The sequence below is a fragment of the Nanorana parkeri genome, unplaced genomic scaffold, assembly GCF_000935625.1.
Source record: "Nanorana parkeri isolate BGI_ZX_2015 unplaced genomic scaffold, ASM93562v1 scaffold1714, whole genome shotgun sequence".
Lineage (NCBI taxonomy): Eukaryota > Metazoa > Chordata > Amphibia > Anura > Dicroglossidae > Nanorana > Nanorana parkeri.
Genome location: NW_017307982.1, coordinates 216,316 through 224,632, shown reverse-complemented (window position 1 = coordinate 224,632; position 8,317 = coordinate 216,316). Strand labels below are relative to the sequence as shown.

The 8,317-nt window shown below is 41.2% G+C and overlaps 1 long non-coding RNA gene across 1 annotated transcript in view; it reads right to left on the bottom strand.

The window, feature by feature from the left end:
• Positions 1-6,966, bottom strand: part of LOC108799397 — a 12,066-nt gene extending 5,100 nt beyond the window's left edge. The window contains exons 1-2 of the long non-coding RNA XR_001942028.1: positions 6,851-6,966; positions 3,814-3,884 (exon numbers count right to left, since the gene is read on the bottom strand). This is a non-coding gene — a long non-coding RNA (uncharacterized LOC108799397). The remainder of the gene's footprint in view (positions 1-3,813; positions 3,885-6,850) is intronic.
• Between the last annotated feature and the right edge of the window lie 1,351 nt (positions 6,967-8,317).

Genomic DNA, 8,317 nt, shown 5'->3' with positions numbered 1-8,317 from the left:
TATCCAACTTTGATTCTTATTTTTTACTTTTATACTGTGTGTATGATCTTACTGTTTTACACCAATGTAAACAAGTGATCTTATATGTGAGTTGGGTGCAGTTCCACGTCTCTAATATCCCTGTATACGGGTTTACCATTTTTATCATAGGAATGCAGTTCTCCCGGAGATCTGCCTTCTTTCCCCTGAAGAAGCCCCTTCTTGGGGGCGAAACATGTAGGGACCTATAGGAGCGTTTACATCATCTGAAAGTAAGTTACCGCATATCTTGTAACCGCACGGTATTGTCACCTAACGGTGAACCTGCATATTCAATATGTATTTTTATTAATGATATATATTTTTATTGATGACATGATTTTGTACTTTATTTTTTGGTTCTAAATTATGTATACAACAATTTAGTGAATAAATGTTTTTCTAAGACTTTTATATACGAGGTCTGGACTGGTTTCTAAAAAGCCCCCTTTTTTCTCCCCACTGGGTCCTTGCACAGCCCACTGCGGAAACAATCTGTTCCTTTGTATAGGAAGATATAATGTTTGCCTGTATAAATATATTGAAAAAGTCAACGATTTCCATGGGCTGTACTTACTTTTAACATGACTGTATATCCTACATTTTATATTTACCTCTTTATGTACAAAATACTGTACTTTGCCTTTAACTCCTTTGTGCCAGCCATCTGTATATAAAAGTTCCCTAGGCTGATGCCTAGTGCCCACTTTGCAGAGCATCAGTTGACATGGCTGACATCGGTAGCATGTGACTCTCAGTCATGACTTTTAGTAACAGTTCTGGATTTCACTGATGATCGGGAACCAATCTGGCCCATTAGTGATAACTATAGCAGTCATTTCAGCTGTTCACAGCTTTTCAGTATGCTTGCTAGAGTTTCATGACCCACAGCCAGAACTTTGAACCTAGACTGGTTGACACAGCTGTCTTAATTGCTCCACTGTGCATGCAGCTACAGAGTCCAGTGAGAGCTTGTTCAAAGCCCATGTATTGCTTGTTAAGAATACATACAGTAAATGCTTGCATGTCCATAGGTGGTCACATACTCAATTTAAGTCCCTGCATTTTTAGAAAATTTCATTAGAGTTTAAAAAAAAAAAAAAAAATGAAACTGGTAAAACATTTTTATAAACTTCTAATATATTGTATAGCATTAATCTAGAATACATGTAGACATGTCCATGTAATTTATGGCTTTGCAAGCGTCAAGATCAGTCAAGTGAAGATTTGTAAAAGGTTTAGCATGCTTTGCTTTTATAAGCTCTATTTTGTAGAAAATTGTACTTTCATTTTACTTAGGGAAAAAAAGATTTAAAAAAAACACAGATTTATAAAATCTTCTGCATATACCACTCAAATAGAAAATAGATTAATTTTACAAATTGAAAAGTCTCTGAGAGTGAAGCTCTGTACTTCAGTGCAGTCAGATCACAAAAGAAATGAAGTCACTGAAATTGTAAAGATTTACAATAGAATGCTATAAATTTTCAACCCAATTTTTTTTGGTTCTGCAATGTTTGAAACACATGTTTTATGATTCTGACTTTTAGGTCTTCCCTAGGAATATGGGATATGCTTTAGAATTTTTAAAAGTTAGTCATCACAAAGAAAAAAGATCGAGATTATACCTTTTTCTCATTTATATTCCTAATGAGAAACAGCTTAAAGAGACACTGTCACTTTATCCATTCTGGGTAAATTGACAGTGTCTTTTTAAAAGTCCCTCCTGAACCCCTGATGCTCATACGCAGGGCTTAGTGACCCGCTGGATGCAGGGCTTAGTGACCCGCTGGATGCAGGGCTGAGTGACCCTCTGGGCGCAGGGCTTAGTGACCCGCTGCACACATGGCTTAGTGAGCCGCTGGATGCAGGGTTTAGTGACCTGCTGGACGCAGAGCTTAGTGCTTAGTCTGGTCCGGGCTGCATCCCCTCCCTCCCTCCTTCCTAGCTTCTCTTACCTGCACACCAGGCCTCCTCTGCCGCTGGACTGGCCGGAAGTGACGTCACGAGCAGCGTCGCTGATGGGGCCCCAGCTTGTCTCAAAGTCGCTGGAGCGGCAATGCTGGGGCCCTGCGCTGCTAGGGCCAGGCCTCCACTGCAGGGGCTCGTCCGCCTCCTCGTTCTTCACCATCGGCCGATACTCATGTAAGGGTCCCGGGCGGGCCCCCCAGGCTGCCCAGGCCCCTTACATGAGTATCGACCGTACCCCCCTGATGGCTACCCTGATCATAGCCATCATCAATACCTCATATTTCCTACTATGCAGAGCATACAACCTCCTTCCATCTGACAGTGCTCAGGTCTAGCAGCCAATTGTTAAGCCCAAGCACTGCTATATTACCAAGGGAGTGATGCCACAAGTCCTCTTAGGGTTTCACACAAGTGTAAACACTAGGGATTCTAGTGCTGTGATGGAGGAAGAATTGTCAAAGGAATGCTGACAAGGTAAGTTTAAGGGATTTTTTTTTTTGGGGGGGGGGTTACAAAGACACTAAAGCTGGCCATACACCTATAGATTATCTGCAGATTTTCTATGGTCAGATGGAAAAAGTGCAACAGATTCCTCCATCTCCACTAAACTTTGTGAATGGAGGAATCTCCAACTGGGCTTGCTTGTTAGCCCTGCTGGCTCTCAAAATATCTGAAAAATCTGATTGGATGCAGGCTGTTCAGGTGTTTTGAGAGCCAGCGGGGGTGACTAGCATGATACTGAAGCGTGGCCCAGTGGGAGATTCCTCCATCCACACAGTTTAGCAAAGATGGAGGAATCTGTTGCACTCTTTCCATCTTATATAGAGAAAATCTGCAGATAATCTATAGTTGTATGGCCTGCTCTACACTTTGCTCTCCATGGGAAAGGTATCAATGTCTCGTTTAAGAAAATCATTTCTTATCTTTTTTTAGAAACTTTAACAATGTTTCTCAAAGTATGAAATGCATACTACTAGTGGTGCATATGCTCACTCTGTGTGACACAAGGCAAAACTTGGCATTTAAAAGGAGAATTCGATGTAGCCCAGCAAACTCTTTATTTGGGAATACTTTTTTTATTTCAGCAGCACAGCAGTGCTTGGGATGTTTTTCTTTTTTGTTGTGTTAATGCAGTAAAAAAGCTCCCTTGCTGGCTTGCCTAAGTGATGCATCCTTACCTGTGAAATTGGCACTTACAGCCTAATATAATGGGTTTCCAAGGCAAGTATGTTTTTCTCATACCAATGTGGGAGTCCAAAGAATGAACCACTTATCTAGATTAAGGACATTTTCAACTGTACTATGATGGTGGGAATCCACTAAATAAGCTCAGAACAGTGAATCTTAAAAGGATATCATTACGTTGAAATTGATGGACTTGTGCTGTTCAACCTAGCTACCTATTTAACTATGCAACTATCCATTCACTAAATGACTGTTGAATTATCTCTGTTTAGAGGCTATATTCATATATAGCTAAAACTGTGCATACAAATAGCATCTGTTGCTCAGATAGCTCCAGTTAACATTCATAGGGCAGAAGAAAAGGATTAACATGTATGGAGTAGCCCTTAGGGTTTGTGTAAACCATTCCTGCACAAAAGAGGCTGATTAAAATGCAGCTGTCCATAGGGTTTAATATATCCAACAAGTGACATGGGTGAGCTCCACTCAGTTTCCTTCATACGAAGCTTGGAGCAAACAGAAATCAGGCACACTGGAAGCACCTGTCTGTGTGAACCACTACATACAACATAAAATAATGGACTACATTTTGTGCAGATCTTTGTTACATTTCTCTGTGAATTTGATTGTTTGTCTTACCTCTGCCTTTCTTCTAATTCCAAAAGCTTTTGAACATCACTCTTGGATGATGCTTCATTGTTTTTCGTGGACTAGGAAGGGAAAAAAAAAATTTTAACTGTGAAAATAAGAGTGTAAACTCTGTGAAACAATACACACGTGTGAACTGGAAGTCAAATCAAAAAGAGAATATTTTATATGTTATAGGGGAAATTTTTGAATTGGTATTGTGCCTAAGCAGTACACTGAAATCTACAGGCACTGCCTAGGCACTCCCATGTCTACAGCTGTATATGTCCATTGTGAGATAAAGCAAATGTGCCTCTGACTGCCAGTCTCAGGAGATTTGAACTGAGATTTGCTGATATTATTACTGTGCTGCTCACTGTTCTGCTCGCTGGAGACTGACATGAGTAAGCAAAGCCTTGCTTCTACCAAGATGGATGTCTCCACACAGAGACACAGTGCAGAACAAGGAATGGTAAGTCAGTATTGGATAAAGATCAGCTGCAGGAAGACCAAAGGCAATACTGCTGACTAGTCATTGGCCCTCTGCCTGGTTTCTTTTGGCACAACTTTACCAGTTCAGTTTCTCTTTAACCCTTTCACTGCCACCGACATATGTCATATATCGGCAACAGTGGCAGCATGTACACAAACAGCCAACTATTGACTTTCTACTGAAAATTATTTGGGCAACTGTAAAGTTACCAAATCACTTCCATGTGTGCAGTAAGTAGGGATGGGCTGGATGTTCGAGGCAAACAAGAGATTGGGGGTGATTTACTAACCTAAACACACGCACGCACCAGGTGCGTGTGATTTTTACACAGCAAAGCGTATTTATCAACCAAAAAGTCTCTATAAGCATATTTCCACTAATGCCATATATGGAAAAATCATGCACATGATGCATATATAATGCTGCTTAACAGATTAGACAAAAATGGTTAGCTCATGCATTTACATTCCTGCATTCATCAACGGAAGCAACACAATGTAGAGCTAATTTACACAACATCACCTTGCAATTCAGGGCAGGGCTTTGCACAACACACCTGCTGGGTGTGTACACACTACAAAGGTGTTTAGATTCCACCCATAGATCATGCTGGGAGGGAACACACTACAGAGGTGTATACATGTTCGTGGTGTGTTTATAAGGTTAGTAAATCAACCCCTTTGACTCAAACATTGCTAGTTTATGTGTTCGGCGAGCACTCAAACTATCAGGGCGTTTGGTGGACTGTTCACCCGCAAGCGCCACAAGGTACTGCGCACCGCACAGTGCATTGTTAAGCCCTGATTGGCTAAAGCCTTGCACCTGACCACAGATCAGGTACAAGACTTTGCCCAATCATGGCACAGTGCACTGAAAAGCTATGATTGGGCAAAGTAATGATTACTTTTCCCAATCATGGCTCACCTGGTGCCATACAATTGTAAACAGTTGGGAGGAGCTAGCTAGCTGTCACCCCTAGATCCGCCCAATTGTTTATATTTTGCCGGCATCTGTCAGAATGCCATTTTGCAGCGGGAGTTCTTCGAGAGTGGATGGGTTGGCAGGCAGAGTTTTTTTTAATTATTTCTATTTATTTTTTCTTGTTTCATTTTTTATTTCCTCAAGTTATCATCAAGGACAATGCTGGACGTTGTGATTGGCACTGGATTACGTTGGTGGATCCATTAAAAAAAATAAAATAAAAGACTTGTCAAAAAAATGTCTTTTGTTTTTTGATATGTAACGTGTGTAGCGCAATTGTAGTTTTCGCGTGCTGGTGCACCGGACGCTTTTTTACGTTTATATGTGCGTAAACGTGGGGGTGGGGGACTTAAGAATTTTTTTTTTTTTAAACTTTATTTATTTATATTTATTAATTTTTTTACACGTATTGTTATTGCTATTACATAGAGGAATAACAATCCCCCTATATAATAGCAAAGGCACACTGACAGGTCCCCTTTATGGAGACTTTAGGGGTCTTCTAGACCCCTAATGTCACCTGGGGATCTGCTTCATCAGCTTCTTCTCTCTGGCTATATATATATGTAATACACATCACTTCTGCATTCACAGCACGGAGGAAGGTCATTAAGGAGGAAGATGCTGATCTCCCTCCCATCTTACCTCCTGACACCCTCCCAAGCTCCCAAGCCGGTTCCAGGCTGCAGATGGGGCAGCGGATCCCAGGATTGAAGGGGAGGGGTCAGGAGGGAGCGCAACGGCGGCGGCAGCACTCGAGGGGGGGCACGCAGCCAGCACATATACATGATCGGCAGGCTATAGAACCGCCGATCGGGTATATGTGAAACAGCTGGTAACGGCTCTTCACATTGGACGGGTTTTTTCTGCCCGTGCGCTTGCTAGGGGGCGCGTGCGAGCAGAAAAAAAATGCCGTCTGTGGTGTTTTTATTTTCATTTTATTTTAACCCTTTAGTGAATGAGTAGAGGTGAATGTACAAGTACCCCTTGCTCATTCACAAGAGGGGTGCCACATCTGGGTGCCCCTTTATTAAAGGGTCACCCTGATGTGAATAAGCCCCCCTGCCCGAACCCCCACAACCAACGCCCCAGGGCTTGTGGGGCTTGTGGGGAAGAGGCCTTTGTCCCCATTGGCCCTTGTCGACATCGGGGCAACCCTGGAAAAGCACCCTCCCAGTTCCAAGGGCATGTGGCCTGGTAGGGCAGGGAGGGGGGCTGGTCGCTCGTCCCCCCCTTTCCTGCCCTTCCAGGCCTTTGCTCGGATCAAGAGTCTGGTTGGCAATTTTTTTGGGTGTGGGGTTCCAGTGAAGAAAAAGTACAGTGAAGAAAAAAAGGCATACTGTAGATATCAAGGGACATAAACGGTGTTATTTGCAGGTTTATCAGATTAAAATAAATAGAAAAAGCCTGAAGACAGAAAACTAATGTTACCACCACAAGACTGGTAAACTGCAATATATTAAATGATATTAAATGTAATATATATATAATGAAATAAATTGTATTAAATATCCTTTTTTTGGGTTTATATACACTTTAAACATGAAAATGCACCCTCACTGCAATCATCCTTACCTGGTGATTTCCTTTGATGCCCTCCAGTTCCTTGGACGTTTTGGAAAGTTGCCGGAGGATGCTACTTCTCTCCATGAAAACCTCTTTGAGTTGCTTTTCCAGGTCATCGTAGCCCTGTCTAGCAAGGAAAAGACATGAGTCAGTTACGTATCCTTCATGGTGACTAATTCACCAATGATATGGTAAACAGAAAACACAGTGTCCAAACAACATGAAAAGGTTATACTTGTAACGCTAACATCAATCTGTCATCTTGGTCAAAGTACATGTGCATATTGGACGAAATACAAAGTTCAGCTACTGTCATAAATCAAACTTTGTCTCATAACCATTTTTCATTCTTTATTATCAAGTCCAGAAGCTCAGAAGAAAAACATAAAAACGGCAAGCCTTGTAAATAAAAACAGATCATTCTCTCTGCGAGCAAAAACCTTGAAGGATAGGTCCATGAGATTAGAGCTCTAGCATAAAATTGTGCCGTTTATATACTGTATCTAGCCATCTATATATCTATGTAAGACTAAAATATGCGGAGGCTCTTAACAGATAATAACCTTTTTACATTTCTCCCTGCCCTTAAGAAATCCAATTTACCACTAAGTATACTGTACTTTAGGGATCTATGAGGAAATCTAACCTAGGAAGAGTAGATAAACTGTAGACAATGCAAAAAGCTATTTAAGAAACGCTGTAATCCAGATCTTAACATGAACCTGCCATTAGAAAAATATAGAGCTTACCATTGCTGACCTTCTTCTGAAAATGCTAGTTACCTGGATGTTATGCTGAGCTATTGGCTTTATAATTTTGCTAAGTCACTGAGCTAGAATACGTATGCAAATAAAAAAATCTGGCGAAAAACCATTAGTCAATCAAAGTCCATATACTGTATATGCATATTTGCTCAAAGTCAGTGGCTTAAAGGAGTTGATTTTCAGTGAATGTTCACTTTGATTGGGTATTTAAAGTGAACACAGGTTCACCTTATTTACTTATGAATTACTTGGCAAAATGGGCATACACTGTTTGAAATGAACTTTCACTTTGCTAAACAAACAGCTTCACCTTTTTTAGTAAATCAACACCCCATATTAATGTCACCCTGTCACCGCATGGTCTTTTCCAGCTATTAGGTAATCTGTAAAAGAAGCCTGAATATACTAACCTTTCCAGCAGCCTGTGTATTTAAAAACTGCCTTTCATTTACATGTTCAGGTGTGTAGGATACTTGCTCTCCCCGTTAGTTGGCTGATACCAAATTACAGGATGTATGAACCTCCCATTGGCTGATACCAAATTACAGGATGTATGAACTGGCAGGAAGAAGCAGGGCAGCCTGCAGGGAGAAAAAGTATATGACCCATCTGATGGTCAAATAGTTGCAGGAGCTGGGAAGGGGAGATGCAGTGGCTTTTCAATACATGGGCCACTGGAAAGGTGAGTATATCCACATTTGTTTTACAGGTG